Genomic DNA, 18,384 nt, shown 5'->3' with positions numbered 1-18,384 from the left:
TTCTAATAATAAGGGAAAAGAATCTCAAAAAGAATATATACATACACACACACACACACATATGCATAGCTGAACCTCTGTGCTATACACCTGAAAGTAACATGATATTGAAAATCAGCTACACAGGTCCCAGGACTGCAGGGTCCCAGAGAGGAAAAGCAACATAAGCCATGTACTGCTCCACCTCTCCTGCAGGGGGCTCACAAGACCCTGATGAGAAACCACAGAAGCCGCCAGCGGCCCTCAGCTGGACAAACGGCCTGCACAGGTCCGTCTGCACACCCAGGTCTCTGGCCAAGACATTCTCTCCATTGAGCGTCCAAAGCTGGACGAGTCCTGGCCAACCGCTGCACCTCCAGCTCTGTAGCAAGGACCAAATGGGCTCCAGAGACGTTGGCAGCATCTGAAACGGGTTCAAGAACATGTCTCCTGCTTCCAAGATAAGAAATACTCAGAAGCTGTTGAGGGGAGTATGTGTGGATGGGCCCTTCTCTGCCAGGCTGGGCTCCACAGAGGGGCTCATCACCTGGGCAGCTTCCTGACACTGGTCGGGACTGCCTCCAGCAGTCCGTGTCTCCCTCACACAGCTGCCTGGGTCCACTCCCAAGAGGCAGGGGACACACCCAGTCCAGACAAAGTGACTTCCCTTAACTCACTGGGCAATGAGGGACGGATGGTTGGGAAGCCTTCTCAAAGCTTTCTACCCTTGACCTAAAAGCCTGGAAGACACCCACAAAGGGGCCCTGAAGGAAGGTGAGGAGGAGGGGGAACAGCAGGATGCCTCAATCCCTGGACCAGCAACACGCGCTGGGCGCCCAGACACCCGGGCAGCTCTGCAGGCCGAGGGCCCGCGGAGCTGGTGCTGCAGCGTTCAGTAAGCTCACAGGGAGCCGCGGGATCTCTCAGAGCATCGCCCAGCAACCCGGGAGCCTCAGTGATGGAGAGACCATTACTGAACGCTTCATTCCCCAAGCCTAGCCAACCTACACTGCAGATGCCTAAGAAATGTCTGTTTATTACTCAGCCACAGAAAGGAACAAAATTGCGTCATTTGTAAGTGATATGGATGAACCTAGAGTCGGTCACCCAAGGGAAGGAAGTCAGAAAGAGAAAAATACTAGGTATGAACGCGTGTATATGGAATCTAGAAAAATGGTGCTAATAAACCTGCTTGCAGGGCAGGAAGAGAGACACAGACAGAACACACTTACGGACACAGCAGGGGAAGGAGTTCAGTTCAGTCGCGCAGTCGTGTCCGACTCTTTGCGACCCCATGGACTGCAGCACACCAGGCCTCCCTGTCCATCACCAACTCCTGGAGTTCACTCAAACTCATGTCCATCAGTCAGTGATGCCATTCAACCATCTCATCCTTTGTCGCCCCCTTCTCCTCCCGCCTTCAATCTTTCCCAGCATCGGGGTCTTTTCAAATGAGTCAGCTGTTCACATCAGGTAGCCAAAATATTGGAGTTTCAGCTTCAACATCAGTCCTTCCAATGAACACCCAGAACTGATTTCCTTTAGAATGGACTGGTTGGATCTCCCTGCAGTCCAAGGGACTCTCAAGAGTCTTCTCCAACACCACAGTTCAAAAGCATCAATTCTTCGGTGCTGTTTTCTTTATGATCCAACTCTCACATCCATACACAATTACTGGAAAAACCACAGCCTTGACTAGACGGACCTTTGTTGGCAAAGTAATGTCTCTGCTTTTTAATAAGCTGTCTAGGTTGGTCATAACTTTTGTTCCAAGGAGCAAGCGTCTTTTTATTTCATGGCTGCAGTCATCATCTGCAGTGATTTTGGAGCCCCAAAAAATGAAGTCTGTCACCGTTTTCCCATCTATTTGCCATGAAGTGAAGGGGAAAGAGAGGGTGGGACAAACTGGGAGAGCAGCAGGCATACACGACCTAGACAGGTGGCCCGTGGGAGGCTGCTGTCTAGCACAGGCAGCTCAGCTCGGTGCTGGGTGATGACCTGGGGAGGGGGATGGGATGTGGATAACACAGCTGACTGTTGCACAGCAGAAACACAACACTGCAAAGCAGCCGTCCCCCATACTGAAAAAAAGTAATGCCTGTTTAATTCAGGTACAAATGATGAGCCACAAATGACTTCCCGGTGGTCGGCCATCCTAACGCATCTTGTGATTTTCTTCTGTGGCTCCCACAATTAAATCAACGTCCCTCTGGGCACACGTATCCTCAGAAGTGTCCGTTCACATGATGTGAAAACTCACCTGAATAAGGACCTCACTGCACACACTAAATCATGAGGCAGGAACGCCATTCTCTCAAGATCTAAACAGTTCCCCTTCCACTGCGCCTCACCTCCTCCAAGCTGAATAATACATAATGCAGGTCCCAGTGGGTCTTCGGGAAATTCCTTCCTGGGTGACATTTTACCCCCTCTGAATTCACGGGACCAAATTTCTATACTTCTAATTACAGCATTTTGCCATGTTATAAGATCGTATAGGTGGAAAAAAAAAAAAAAAAACCCGGCAATTTCCCAAATATACTGCCAGCACATCTTGAATGATTTTATCCTTCACTTGGCCTTCTTGACCAGCCAGCCAACTCCGTGAAGGCAAGGATGCTTTCTGTACGTCCGTGAGTCCCTGCCACCGGGACAGTGACGTGCAAACAGGTTCCCAGCCCTTCGTCAGTCAGGGGCCTTGGCTGCCCCCTTCCCGCTTTCTCCAGGCCTCGGCCTGCCCCGGGTGGTATGGCACCAGAGCTTGCTGGGGACACTTAAGCACAGCCAAAGGAGCAACTGATTCACTCAAAGGTCATCCCCTCCCCACCAAGCCCTCTTCCGCCTCTGGGTCGGTGTGACTTGGCTCAGTTTTAACTACCAGCTCAAGATGAACCTGAAAAGGACTCGAGGTCAGGGGGACACAGACGAAAATGAAAGTACATAAGGAAGGAAGTGAAAGTAAAAACACACACACCCCTCCTACCTGGCTCAGTATGTGGGAGAGCCAGCTGCCCCTGGCCAGAGGAGGCCATCGCCAGACCTGGCTCAGTATGCGAGAAAGCCAGCTGCCCTGGCCAGAGGAGGCCATCACCAGAACAGGACCCAGGAGGACACACACCCAGAGTCCACGCCGCTTCGAGCACCTAGAGAGCTCCGGGACAGAAAGGAGCGGCTTTGGGACAGGGCGCGGTGGGGGCCCCAGCTTAGGAGGGTCAGCTGGGCACCGGCTGGCTTTCCACCAGGGATTGCCAGGCGAGGCCAGTCTCAGGGACTCAGGGCCTCTCCCAGCCCTAGGGGAACAAATCACAGCCAGTGGAAAGGACAGAGCAAAAGACACACAGCAGGAGAATCCAAGGTCTCGGCTGAGGCCGCTGTACCTGAAGCCGCTGTGTAACTGCAGCAGCCCCGGGACCCCCTTCCCGCACCCATCTACCCTCGACGGAACCCCAGGCACCGCAGAGACCTGCAAAGGGCAGGGAGGCAAGATGCAATCTGAGTCCTTAGGAGCTCATGTTCGGGGGCAGGCAGGTTTCTCAGCCCTGTCAGGTTAGGAACCGCCGACGCAGAGCTCAGGCTGCCTGGGTCAAACCCTGGCCAGGCGACTTGCTAGCCGAGGGACCCTGAGTATTTGAATGCCCTGTGCCTCGGTTGCCTCATCTGCAAAACGTGGACAACAGAAGCCACCTCGTGGGGTTGCTCTGAGAGGCAAGTGAGTTAAAACACGTGAAGGAAAAAAAAAAAAAAACCACCACCACCATCACCACCAAGTAAAATACAGAACAGGTGGACGTGAGCAGGACAGAAGTGTCAGCTTTTTATACCAGCAAGCAGGTCTCACGCTGCAGTATTAGCTTATCGTGTGGGTTGTTATTAACACACGGGACAGGGCTGACCCTCAAGGGGAGCTGATGATTACACCTTGAAATGCTGTTTATGATGTACACACCCACACGCATATGTGTGTTCTCAGAGAATGACATCCACAGCTTTCAGCAAATTCTCAAAGCAAAGTGAAGGAGACCTCAGTGCACGAGGGAGCCTGCAGGAAGTCTCCAGAAGGTGCACTGACCGGTGCCTTCATTTTATCAGGCCATCAGGCAAAGGGTGAAAGCTTCCGGCAGAACTGTCTACAATGACGGAAGTGCCCTCTGTCTGCAACGTCCCCAAATAGCCACCGTCAGCAACCTGTGTTGAGTGAGCGTCTGACGTGTGGCTGGTGAAACTGAAGGACTGACCTTTGAGTTACGTTTCATTTTATGATTTATACTTAAGAGGCTCCTGGCCACTGTTCTGAACCTCGCAGAGCTAGTCAGTCTGGCAGGAAAACATCCCAAAGAGAACAGGGTGTGCACAGATGCAAAACCCCTTGATGGACCCCGAGGTTGTGAGCGAAGCAACATGATGCAGCCGGCAGCTAAGAGTGGTGGCTGGGGCAGGGGGTGGGCACACGTGGTCTCAGCATGCACAGGAGCAGACGTGGAGGGTGAGAGGGGCTAGGAAAAGCCTTGCATGCTCCGGTCAGATCTGGGCTTCTCACCAGGGATGGAAGAAGCGCTGTGTCAGGCAGCTTTCTCTGGAGAAACAGAACCAATGGGCCGTGTAGACACCACTGGTCCTTGACTCATGACGGTTCAACTTATAATTACCCACTTCATGAAGGGGAAAACATGACACCCAGTCAGTAGATACTTACTCTGAAGGTGGGCCTTTCTCGGGGCAAGAGAGGTGAAGCACGACCCTCTCTTTAATCTTACGCAGGGCAGACACGGCCCTGAGATCACAAGGGTGAACCACCCACACTCTGACAACCATCTGCGCCCAACACTCCATTTGGTTTTTCCGTTCCAGTACGGTGTTCCATAAATCCCGTGAGACAGTCAATCCTTTACGATAAACTAGGCCTTGAAGACTCTTGAGAGTCCCTTGGACTGCAAGGAGAGCCAACCAGTCCATCCTAAAGGAAATCAGTCCTGAATATTCATTGGAAGGACTGATGCTGAAGCTGAAGCTCCAATACTTTGGCCACCTGATGTGAAGAGCTGACTCATCTGAAAAGACCCTGATGCTGGGAACGATTCAAGGCAGGAGGCAAAGGGGATGACAGAGGATGAGATGGTTGGATGGCATCACCGACTCAATGGACATGAGTTTGAGTAAACTCCGGGAGCTGGTGATGGACAGGGAGGCCTGGCATGCTGCATGCAGTCCATGGGGTCGTAAAGAGTCGGACACGACTGAGCGACTGAACTGCCTGCCTGACTGAGACCTTGTGTTAGAGGGTCCTGCCACCTGCAGACTAATGCGCGTGCTCTGGGCACACGTGGGGGGCTGGGCTGAGCGGGGATGTGCGGGAGGCAGGGCATGTTAAGTGCACTTGCAACTGAAGAGTTTTTCAACTGATGACAGATTTATCAGGATGTCAGCCCACTGTAAACTGAGGAAGATTTGTGCATAAAAAGAGATCTATTTTAAGGAACTGGCTCACATGATGATGGAGGTTAGAGGTTCAAAATCTGCAAGCTGGACCAACAGGCTGGGGACCCAGAAAAGGGCTGATATTGCAGGTCAAGTCCACAGGCCTCTGCTGCACAAATCCCCCTTGTTCACGGGGAGGGGGTCTTCTGCTCTAGTCTGGGCCTTCAGCTGATTGGCTGAGGCCGACCACACCATGGACGACAATCTGCTTACTGAAATTCCATGGGTTTAAGTGTGAATCTCATCCAGTAAATCCCCTCACAGAAAAATTCAGAATAATGTCTGACCATGTATCTGGGCACTGCAGTCCAGCCAAGTTGACCCATACAAGTAACCGTCACATCCACTATAGTTTTTGAGCAAGATTATCAGCAGAACAGTCTCTGTCAAGAGTCAGTTGGGAGGTTAGAGGGACAAGTGAAGAAGAGGGCACAGGGAGACAGGAATATCAAATGAAAGGCAGTTTCAAGGATCCAGGCAAGACATGAGGGCTTCCACCAAAGAAGTGACGGTGGCTAACGAGTCATTTTAATTTGTATGTACTCAAAGGAAGTATGAATGGGTTCTGTGACTTGACAAAACCACAAACACACACACCCCTTTATGAGAAGCTAGCATTTCCTCCCAGGACTCCAGCATAAAACAACGGGAAGGAGGGTTTCCGCAGAGCAGAAAGGGACGGAAGTGATGGAGCAGAGAGATGCAGGGCGTGCGGTATTTCCCGCCTCAGAGCAGTCCTGCGGGCTCTGGGTCACCTTCACCCACTTCAACTCTTTCCAACCCAGAGCCTCTCTAGGAGATAAATAAACCACAGCACAGATGTGGCAGAGTTGGTTAGCTGCCTCCCAAGACCCACGCTTCCCTCCGCCCTTAGAAACATGCTGCTAGCTAAAACCCTCCAAGCCATGCCTTTTTGCAGCCCCCAAGGCTGTGCCCAGGCTCAGTGGGAAAACACCTCTCGGCCTTCTCTGTTCAAAGGGAACCTCTGCTCAGCTGGCTTGAGCCTGAGATCAAGAGACTTAAGTTCAAAGAGTGAGCGGACCTGCAACGAAAGAGAAGCAGCGTGGTTCTCTGGGACTTTCAGGCAGACTCTTACGTTAGAAAGGGCATCCCTCCCTTCCCCTTCCTCTCCTTCCGTCTGAAACACAGAATGTGACGGCTGGAGCTATCTGGACCACGAAGGGACTTTTGAGGACAGGACTCATGTGCTAGGATTGAGCAATAAAGATGAGGCTGGATGTCAAATGACCCTGGACTCAGCATCAGTTGAGATTGCCTCATTCAGGTCTTTTTTCAGGTGAAAAAAAAAAAAAAAGGATTCTTGTGTGTTTCGGCCACTGTTTTTACATCCTTGGGTACTTGCAGCAAAATGCGGTTTCCGTTTGATAGAGCATGAGACCATTATTTTGTGCATAAGGCAATATAAATTTCAGAATTGTAGGCTGTAGAGGTTAATCTATGTATTTTCTTACAGGCTTGGGGTGGAGATGGGGCCAGACTGAAGAGGAACCTACATAAACTTAATTTCCTTCCAACAACCACCCTCAAGAGCGCCCACTACACACGCCTGCAGCTGCCCTGCTTGAGAGCCCAGGCCAGTATGAAAACACCCCCCCGCCGTCTCTGTATCAAGAGAACTGGCTTCAGCTTGAGACCAAGAGACCTAAATTCAAAGAAATGAGAGAACCTTAGAAGATACACCATGATTTTTGGAAATAAGAAAGGCCTGGTGCCATCTCTGCAGTATGGTGCTTTGACAAGAGGCTGAGGAAGACACATGAGACTGGTAATGCATCGACGAACACGTGGTATTTTTGCTGTTTACTTCCATTTAGACCGTTAAGACGTCTCTGAAGTGAGGCTTCCTAAGCCAGCTGATCACCACCTTGAAAGTGAAAGTGTTAGTTGCTCAGTCGTGTCTGACTCTTTGCGACCCCATGGACTGTAGCCCGCCAGCTCCGCTGGCCATGGGATTCTCCAGGCGAAAAGTCTGGAGTGGGTTGCCATTCCCTTCTCCAGGGGATCTTCCCGACCCAAGGATCAAACCTGGGTCTCCTGCATTGCAGGCAGATTCTTTACCAGATGAGTCCCCCAGGAAGCCCCAGATCACTTCTTTAGTTGAAACAAAGAAGCACTCTTTCCTCTTTGAGAATGCACACTCCCAAGGGCCTAAGAAAGTTCTAAACGGAAACATGAATAAACATGCTAATGAATAAAAGATTAAACTAACAAATAAAGGCACTCAAAAGACAGGGAAGGGGAGAGAGCCGGAGGGAGGCTGGCCACGGGCAGTGGCTGGAGAAGTCGGAGGAAGAACAGCTGGGAGCCCACCTTCTGCAAGGTCCCTCAAAGAGACCCAGCAGGTGTGGCCTCCCACGAACCCCACTGAAAGGCAGTGATCAAGCCAGGGAGGGTCGGGAGGGGACAGAGGGGCTTCCCTGGAGGGTCCAGGGGCTAACACTCCACACACTCACTGCCTGGGGGACGAGTCCGGTCCCTGGTCGGGGAACTAAGACTCTGCATGCCTTGCGGTACAACCGTAAAACAAGAATTCAATATGAAAAAGTAAATATTAATACATTTTAAAGAAATTTTTAAAGGACAGAAAAAAAAAATCTCAGACTCAGGCAGCTAATCTGAGAAACCCCATTTCCTCCTAGAAGCACCAAAGGCTGGGCATGTTTTAGTTATTTGGAATCCTAACACGTGAGCCTGCCGGGTGGCCAGGCTGTGAGCGCTGTGACTGCAGGGGCCCCGAGAACAGAGGCTGACTCTGAAACTACTACTCTCTCCATCTGGCCGATGACTCAGACCACAACTCCCCTCCTCGGCAGGGCTGCCAGATTTAGCAAATAAAAACACTGAACTTCCAGGTCCACTTGAATTTCAGGTAAACAATCTGTTTCAGTGAAATGTGTCCCAAGTATTGCATCGGACAGAAAGATGCTTAAAAAAACAAACAAGGATTAGGAACTCAAACTGAACCAGGTGTCCAGTGTCCTTTCTGCTGACCCTACCCCTTTAGGGCTTAAACTTCACCAGGACCTTCCACCACACATAAAAGGAAACTCGCCTGTGGCCCAGACTCCTCACTATCTCTTTCTCGCTGTGATGGGGGTGGTTCCGTCACACACGTTTCAAGAAGCTCCCACTGTGTGATGAGCCCCGAGGTGGGACTCGGCCGTACCACCAGGCCCAAAGCAGAGCACCCCGAGCCATGGGGGTGTTTCTAAGCAGAAGGACCTGTACATCCAAAGACCGTAAACCTCGAAACCTTATCAGTCATTTACTTCTCAGTGTGAATAAGCTCACCAGAGTCTTAGATGGGAAGTCTTCCTAGAAGGGAAGCGTGGACATGAGGTCTTACTGGGAGCAGGGGAAAGGGGAGAGGAAAGGAGCACAGTAGGGCAGGCAGGGGGCGTCCCCAGGTGAGGAAAGGTAAGTCAAAATGCTCTAGAGGAACGCTACCATTGGCCGGGGACCAAATTCTGTTGCCTGGCAACATAAAAGGCCTACTCACGTTGACAAAACTGGGAGCAAGAATACTCTGCTATCCATCAACTGAGAAACGAGTCACCTACTGCTGCCTCCGAGGGAAGGCCCATGATTTACAGGAGGGGGCAGAGAAGACAGAAGAGAAAAAGAGAAACGTTCAAGGAGGCTTGTGGTTTCAGATTCGGCGCAGAATTCCACCCCCGCTGGTCTGCGGTGACAAACCACAGCTGTCAGCTTTGAGCAGCACTTACGGGAAGGGGGCAGGCCTCAGTGAAAGGCCACTAAAGAAAAAGGGACAGTCCCCGGGAAGTCCCCCCGACCCACCAGGCATTGGGGGACAGCGTTCTGGGATCACAGCTTGCCACTAGCCCCAATCCTGGCTTCCCGCAGCCCTGCCGGGCAGGAAAGAGTCAAATGCAGGTAGAGATGGTTCTCGAACCACAGGAGAGAAAACCTCAGATCAGCCCCCGCCCACACAGCCATCAGCCAGGGGAAGACATCCGTCCGTCCATCCGACCAAAGCAGGGGCAGGTCAGCAGGAAGGGCGGCAACTCCAAGGGGAGTGGAGGGGGTGGACCCTTCCCAAGGGAGCCTGGAGACCCACTGTCCATCAGGAGTCTTCACCCAGGGTCAGGGGGGCCGTCCCTCCTCCCCCCACCCCCCAAACCCCATCCCGACAGGAGACTCGAGGCTTCCCAAACACAGCTGCTCCTTCCCCAGAATCAGCCACCAGGACTGCAAGGCAGGACCCGGTCCCGCGGGCCCAGGAAGGTCAACGGCACACCCCCCGCCTGCTGTAAATCCCCAGTCCCGTCACCCAGCCCTCAGCCCAGGGGACGTGGTTCCCAGGACCTGACCCGCAGCCACCCCATGGGAATGTGGCCAAGGACGTCAGTGACCCAGACCTCCTCACCCGGGCCCCCAGGGAGCACTGCCCACCCCGGGCAGACACGGGCTCAGCAGAAACACAAGCAACGAGGAGCCAGGGAGGCAGGACGGAAGGACACTGGGGTCCCGGCAGGGAGGGAGTTTCAAAGGGCAACGGTTGGCAAAGGCCCCACAGTTACCCCAGGGTGGCAAGGCAGCCCTGCGAGTCGATCACTTCTCTTACCTGCTCCCCCTGGGATGTGCCAGGCTGTGCTCACGCCGGCCAACCATCCCTAAATGCTGTCGAAGCGTCAGCAGTGGCCTGCCGCCAGGAGGAGGGAGACTAGGGTTCAAATCTCAGCTCCTCTCCACGGGGCCTGTGGTCCGGACACTCTCCTTACCTCCCAGAGCCTCAGTCCCTGTCCCCCCGCTGCCTGGCAAACCTGTGTGGCTGCGATGGGTTCATGCCCATAAGGGACCCACCCCTGGAGGCCTGGGAGCCCCATAGATCCTAATGAAGGGGGGCTACGGGAGCCCCTGATTCACCCAACTTCTCCAAGCCTCAGTCTCCTCCTCTGCAAAATATGTTTTTTAAACATGCTACCTGGAGCTTGCACAGCTCTTGAGAAAGGGCCTGGGGTACAAAGAGCATTGCAACTCACCTTCCCCTCCTCCCGCCATCCTAGACCTCTGACCACACACCGTCCTCCAGGTAAGTGTCCCCTCCATGCTGCTGACGCCCAGCCCCCACCATCCAGCCATCTCATCCTCTGTCGTCCCCTTCTCCTCCTGCCTTCAATCTTTCCCAGCATCAGGGTCTCTTCCAATGAGTCAGTTCTTCAAATCAGGTGGCCAAAGTATTAGGAGTTTCAGCTTCAGCATCAGTCCTTCCGATGGATATTCAGGACTGGTTTCCTTCAGGATGGACTGGTTGGCTCTCTTCACCGTCCAAGGGACTCTCAAGAGTCTTCTCCAACACCACAGTTCAAAAGCATCAATTCTTTGGCACTCAGCTTTCTTTATAGTCCAACTCTCACATCCATACATGACCACTGAGAAAACCATAATCTTGACTAGATGGACCTTTGCTGACAAAGTAATGTCTCTGCTTTTTAATATGCTGTCTAGGTTGGAACTTTCCTTCCAAGGAGTAAGCATCTTTTAATTTCATGGCTACAGTCACCATCTGCAGTGATTTTGGGGCCCCAAAAAATAAAGTCAGCCACTGTTTCCACTGTTTCCCCATCTATTTGCCATGAAGTGATGGGACCAGTTGCCATGATCTTTGTTTTCTGAATGTTGGTTGAGCTTGAAGCCAGCTTTTTCACTCTCCTCTTTCACCTTCATCAAGAGGCTTTTGAGTTCTTGTTCACTTTCTACCATAAGGGTGGTGTCATCTGCATATCTGAGGTTATCGATATTTCTCCCAGCAATCTTGATTCCAGCTTGTGCTTCTTCCAGCCCACCGTTTCTCATGATGTACTCTGCATAGAAGTTAAATAAGCAGGGTGACAATATACAGCCTTCACGTACTCCTTTTCCTATTTGAACCAGTCTGTTGTTCCCTGTCCAGTTCTAACTGTTGCTTCCTGACCTGCATACAGGTTTCTCAAGAGGTAATTCTCCACCTAGGGAAGGTCTTCTGCAAACAAAGCCAATGTCCCAGATTTCCCAATAAAGAAGACTACAGTGGGATTAACATGGGAATTCAGGGTACTTGCCAGTTTCCTCTCATTGAAAACGTGATTTCCCTGCCGTTCAAGGCCCCCAGGGCTCACCCATCCCTTTGGGCTTGGAGGGCTTTCCATCAGGAACAGGTAAGGTAGCTGCCCTCTTCTTATCCTCTGCCAGATTTTATCTTCACAAGCAACTGAGCTCTTACCTGCCCTGCCTGGCATCACCCTTCTATCTGTGTCTTCCACATCCCCTGCCAACCAGCAGAGGACTGTTTTCTCTTCTACCCATAGGGCATTTTTGAGGGTGGCGGTGGTGTTTTTGTTTTGTTTTTTAATGTAGCAGATTCACCTTAGAAAGATATTATTTGATAGAAAAATACATCTGGGGCAATAACTTACATTCTTTTTGTTTCATCCAATGCTTTACATGAACTAACTTATAATCATCATGCTAAACTGTAAAAATGGCCGTAATCCTCTGCAGGTGCTTTGCAGATGGAGTTTATCTTTTCCCCACCTCTTGCATTTGGACTGGCCGTGTGACTTACTCTGACTAACAGTACATTAACAGATGTGATGCAAGCAGAACCCTGCTCCTGGGGTCTCAAAGAGTCGGACCCGACTGAGCAACTTTCACTCACATTCACTCCCTTTCTGTTCCTAGAATCCCAGCACCATATGAAGAAGCCTACACTAGCCTGTGGGATGAGGTGCCTGTAGGCCAGCCACCCAATACCTCAGCTGACAACCAGCCAACTCTGTGACAGATAAAGCCATCCCAGGGGCCTCCCTGATGGTCCAGCAGTTCAGCATCTGACTTGCAATGCAAGGGACACTGGTTCAACCCCGGTCCGGGAAGATCCCACATGCTACAGAGCAAGTAAGCCTGTGTGCCGCAGCTACTGAGCCTGCGTTCTAGAGCCCAGGAGCCCTCGAGTCCGGCCTCCACAACAAGAGAAGCTGCAGCAGTGAGGAGCTCTCACACTGCACGGAAGAGCAGCCACCACTGGCCACAACTAGAGAAAGCCCGCCTGCAGCAAACCCTAGCACAGCCGAAAAATAAATCTTTTACAGAGCAACCAACCCCCGGCCAACCCATCAGCTGACTGTATACTCATGAGATCAGCCAAAAGCTGAGATCAGAAAACTGCCCAGCAAAACTATCAGCTAAATAAACGTATAAAGCCACTGAGTTTGGTTGTTTCACAGCAAAAGCTAACAGATACACAACTCCATTTTTCTTTTTTCTTTTGACCACGCTGTACAGCATGCAGGGTCTTAGTTCCACGACCGGGAGCGAACCCAAGCCACCTCCATTGGCAGCTGGGAGTCTTAACCAGTGGGCCACCAGCGAAGGCCCTACAGCTCCATTTTAGAGATGAAGACATTGAGGCATGAACAGTAAGCAGCCTGCCCAGGTCCCACAGCTCTTACGTGGTAAGTTGGGATTCAAAGCCAGGCAGTCTGGCTCGGAGGCCAAGCTTTGCCAGCTGTCCTACAGTTAAGTCAGCTAAGCTTCAAACATTTCCCCTCCCACTACCTCCCCAAAGGAGGTTAAAGGACTGGATGTGGGCCCCGTAAGTATAAAACGGGCAACTGTCAGCACTGAATAACCCTCACTATTTTGCATTTGTGCTGCACTTCAGAGTTGCAAAGTCTCCTGACATACTCGAACCATTTTAAAAATAATAAAGGTGGCCTGAAGACCTGCAATCACAGGACTGGATCTGACTCACGGTAGGAAAATGAGCTGAATGACTAAGTGTGGTCTACACACGCAGGGGAAATATTAATCAGCCTCAAAAAAGGGATGCAATTCCAACACAGCCTTCATGGATAAACCTTGAAGACATGGTGCTTAAGTGAAAAAAAGCCAGTCACAAAAGGACAAACTCTTTACAAGTCTACTTTCATGGGGTACTTGGAGGAGTCAAGATCACAGAGAAAGCAGAATGGTGGTTGTCAAAGGCTGGGGAAAGGGCGCAGTGGGGAGTTATTACTTACAAAGTACGGGGCTACAATTTGGGAAAATGATAAAGTTCTAAAGATGGACGGTGTTGAGGGCTTCCCAACAGTAAGAATGTACTTAATGTTACTGAATTGTACACTTGAAAATAGTTAAAATGGTAAAACCTATGCTAAATGCAGTTTACTGTAATTTTTCAAGAAGGAAAAATATAACAAGGGTTGGGACTGGCAGGAACGATATGATAGGCTTGGGGCCACTGTTGGGCTATTTAGATCCCAAGGAGCAGAGGAAGCAAGAAACTGTCGTTCGGGCTGAGTCACAGGGCTCCACCCCCTCGTCAGAACGTCCCGGCCACACACAGAAGGCTAGACGGGCTGGCAGATATGTCAAAGCCACCTTAAAGACAAGCTCTGGCTCACAGACAAAAACCCTCAAATAAATCAAAGTCTGTTTCCTGCCTCCGCTCAACCCAGGGGAAAAAAAAAAGTGTCCTGCCTCCTCTTAGCAGAACCCAGATTAGGTTCTCAAGATCACAGGACTGGATCTGACTCATGGTAGGAAAATGACTTGACATCAGGAACAATAAAGTCAGTGCAAATTACTGATGAGCAGACACAATTTCTAACAGCCCAACAACCACAGATCTCTGTAAACTCTTTTTGGAAAACCAAGCTGTATAAGTCTTTCCCTTTATAAATCTCCGTTGTTCCCCTGAGACTATGGATGGATGGATACGAGCATTCCGGACATCATAAAACCATACCACAGTATTATCTCTTTATTTTCAAGAAAAATTGTGTGTGTGTGTGCTAGTCACTCAGTCGTGTCTGACTCTGAGACCCCATGGTCACCAGGGTCCTCTGTCCATGGGATTCTCCAGGCAAGAAAAAGGACATATATAAATATTAACAGAATGTATAGGGACTTATTTTTTTCTGAACTTTCTAAAATTTTTTTTTAAATGAAGCCTAAGGTCACATGGGGGCTCCCCTGGTGGCTCAGTGGTAAAGAACCCACCTGCCAATGCAGGAGATGCAGGTTTGATCACTGGGTCAGGAAGATCCCCTGGAGTAAGAAATCGCAACCCACTCCAGTACTCTTGCCTGGGAAATCCCATGGACAGAGGAGCCTGGTGGGCTACAGTCCATGGGTTTACAAGAGTCGGACACAACTTAGTGACTAAACAACAATAACAAGGTCATAAACGGATTCCGTCATCAAATATTATCTTATTTAAGTCATAAGAGGGGCTTTGCTGGTGGCTCAGCTGGTAAAGAATCTGCCTGCAATGCAGGAGACCCCGGTTTGATTCTTGGGTCGGGAAGATCCACTGGAGAAGGGATAGGCTACCTACTCCAGTATTCTTGGGCTTCCCTGGTGGCTCAGATGGTATAGAATCTGCTTGTAATGTGCGAGACCTAGGTTCGATCCCTGGGTTGGGAAGACCCCCTGGAGAAGGGAACGGCTACCCACTCCAATATTCTTGCCTGGAGAATTCCATGGACTGTATATAGTCCATGGGGTCGCAAAGAGTCGGACACGACTGAGCAACTTTCACGTCACTAAGGCCGAAGGACACCTCCTAACTCTCATGGTCTGTGACCATCACTGTTTCACTGTATTCAGATCACTGTTGCCACAGTGATGAGGATGCTGAGGCTCTGAAGGTGCCTTATAATACACTCTTGGAGGAGATGCTCTGAAGGCATCTCTGACACCATCGCCACTACACACAGTCAGAGGGGCTTGTAAACATATACAGGAAGGGGCGGAGGTAAGAGCAGAGGGAGAGAACAGGGAGCCCCACTTCGCAGCAGCTGGAGGCAGGCCCGCCCCCTTCGCCACCAGGAAGGTCTGAGGACACAGACACACAGACAGACCCGGCCACTGGGCCAAGCCCAGCTGGCCCACCGTCCGCAGAGATGAAACAAGGCACATCCGCGCCCAGCCTTGGCCTTCGAGGGCCCTGTCAGTTCCTCGGCTGGAGACCAACAAGGTCCCCGGAGGCTGAGGCGCAGGGGTCACTTTGAGCCTTCTCTGCCCTTCTTCCTGCCCACTTGTAAGGAGGAAGGAATTGCGGGGGGTGGTTTGCAGGCATAAAGCCGGGCAGGATTCCCTCGACATTCATCTTGGGCTCTGCCAGCTGATAGAGAGAGCTTAGCCCCAGGGTCTGTACCGGATCATGAGGCCTGATGACTCCGTGGCTTGCCCACGGGACTCAGTCATTGCGTGACCAAGGCTTTCCCTGGCCAAGAGATGAGAGGGAAACGCAAACCCACGATTCACGACTGGCTGGCAGGAGTGCCCGCCCAACCCAGCTCCCCACTATCTTCTTCCATCTAAGAGGACTGGGGTGCAGAGAAAAGGGAGTGGTGTGAAACCTATTCCAGGTGTGTTGAAGCCAACTGGGGACTCACCCACCAAATCCGATTTGAATCAACCCAACCCAGATGGAGCCGGATTTGCCAGTCTGCTCACCTAGCCACATGGCAGCAGAGAAGCTGTGAGAAATGCAATAATCAAAAGGGAAAGCTCGGCATGCCGAGGGAGGGCTGGGAGGAACATCTGATCAACCTCTCATTCACTTACTGGTTCATTTGCTCATTTCCTCAAGACTTGAACACCTTCTGTATGCCGCATTGCAGACATGGAAATGACCCAAGCAGGCCAAATTCTCTAAGTCTGGAAATTTCTCTAAGACCAAATTCTCTACGTCTGGTAGTGGGATTTCACTACCATAAATAAGTAGACGATAAGAGGTCACAGGGTGAGAACAGCTATGGAGAAAAGGCCTATCAAGGAATGGGGTTTGGGGTGATGGAGATGGTGGGCTGGCAGTTATCATTCCAATGTGAGCCCAGAAAGGCCTCGTTCATAGAAAAGAAAATGAAGTCGCTCAGTCATGTCCGACTCTTAGCAACCCCGTGGACTGTAGCCTACCAGGCTCCTCCGTCCATGGATTCTCCAGGCAAGAGTACTGGAGTGGGTTGCCATTTCCTTCTCCAGGGGATCTTCCCAACCCAGAGATCGAACCCGGGTCTCCCGCATTGCTAGCAGATTCTTTACCCTCTGAGCCACCATAAAGTGTCATCTGAACAGAAACCTGAAGGAGATGGGATGGACCAGGCAAATCCTGCAGTTAAGACCACACACCGAGGGATCCACAAGTTCAAAGACTCTGAGACAGGATGAGGTCTGGAATCAGCTCAGCCAGAGGAGGTCACCACACGTCAGCCAGGGCTGCTGGCAACCCGAAGGGCCCACTCCAGAGGCCCCTGAACACAGAGGTCCCTTCAGCAGTTCCGCTCCAAAATCTCAGTGCTGGGGACCCAGTGGGGAAACTCCCATTGGGGATGCCACTGCCAAGGGTCCAAGGGGACGCCTTCACAGGCCCCTGCAAAGTCCCCCAACAGCACAGGGACCTCTGTGGCCTCAAAAGGCCCAAGGATTCAAGTGACGGAGCCTTTTCAGAAGAGGGGATTTCGTGCCTTCCTCAGGACTGACCCAATGTTTACAGTATCAGAAACATCTCCTCCAATCTAAACAGAACCCTTCATACTACGAGGTCAAGACCACTACCATCCTGGGATATGGGGGGGTGAGACCCATCCCCCAATAGGGGGCACCCTGAAGGCTGTGACACAGGGCACCCTGGAGGGGGGATGCCTCAGGGTGGGGGGCTTCTGGGGACTGGTGAGCACCTTCTGGAGAAGAACTTCTTCTCCCTGGAAAGCTGCGGGCCTGGGTGGAGCACAGAGGGAGGAGGAGAGCGGAGTGGCTGAGACACAGGCTTCTCGCAGGCCAAGGCACCCAGGCCCTGTGACATCACACAGCCCAGGGCAGCAGGCCAGGGAAGGGCGGGTTTCAGGCCACTCTGTCCAGGAGCCAAGGCAGCGTCTGCATCAGGTTCCAAGCAGAAAGCTCAGCTCAAGGTGCGGAGCTGCAAAACCCAAGCCTGCAGCGAGGATCTGGGCAGAACCACCAAACATCAAAGGGATCCCCGATGAGACGTCTGAGGGGTACCCGGAGAAGGGCCAGGGAGAGGAATGCCCATGTCCTGGCCCCAGATCCTCCATAGCTCCAGTCTTATTGCATCCCTGGGGCTCCCCTTCCCAAGGGCTTCCCTTTGCCTGCTGCCTCCCCACCTCCCAACAACACACAGTGCACACGCAGAGGGGGCTCGCAGGGGAACCCACCCTCACCGAGGATCGGCTTATAGGCAGAGACTCAGGGAGGCAGCATCTTCCATCACCAAACACACAGCAGGGACAGGACCTCACTATGGACCAACTCCTGAGCCCTGGGGGTGAGCCAGCCAGCTCTGCCGTGTGTTGGGAACTCTCTTCCCTCCTGTTCCTGGAGCCTCAACCTGACCCCGGGAGGTCCTCACACCGCTGATGATCCACGGAAGACGCCCTCTGAAGCCAGCAGCCCCAGCGGCCTCCCCCCTTTCTGGTCTCAGGTCCTCTGTCGCCTGTCTGTGCTCTTGGGACAAAAAACCAATGTTTCAAGAGAAGGAAATGGTCAGTTCCTCCCAAACCTGGAAGGAGAATTCGAGAGAAGGAGTGTTCTTCCTGGGGCTGACAGGCAGTCACTAGGAAAGCAGAGAACAAGCCAGGTGGTCTAATCACAGCCTCCCGTCCACGTGAGCTGGCCTGGCCACTTGGGAAATGGACCAGGTACCAACTCCAGCAGCGAGGCATTGCCCAGTGACCCTGCTCAGTCGTGTCTGACTCTTTGCGATCCCATGGACTGTAGCCTACCAGGCTCCTCCATCCATGGGATTTTCCAGGCAAGAGTACTGCAGTGGGTTGCCATTTCCTTCTCCAGAGAATCTTCTCAACCCAGGGATAGAACCCAGGTCTCCCACATTGTAGGCAGACACTTTACCATCTGAGCCACCAGGGACGTAATAATATATTG

The 18,384-nt window shown here is 51.8% G+C and overlaps 1 protein-coding gene across 1 annotated transcript in view; it reads right to left on the bottom strand.

Moving 5' to 3' along the window:
* SH3BP5 (SH3 domain binding protein 5) overlaps window positions 1–18,384 on the bottom strand; it is an 83,092-nt gene that overhangs the window by 33,493 nt on the left and 31,215 nt on the right. The gene's annotated exons all lie outside the window — the stretch shown is intronic.

Source organism: Bos grunniens, chromosome 1 (genome assembly GCF_055505025.1).
Source record: "Bos grunniens cultivar Pamir isolate PY7600 chromosome 1, Bosgru_T2T1.0, whole genome shotgun sequence".
Taxonomy (NCBI): domain Eukaryota; kingdom Metazoa; phylum Chordata; class Mammalia; order Artiodactyla; family Bovidae; genus Bos; species Bos grunniens.
This window is presented reverse-complemented; position numbering and strand designations above follow the sequence as displayed.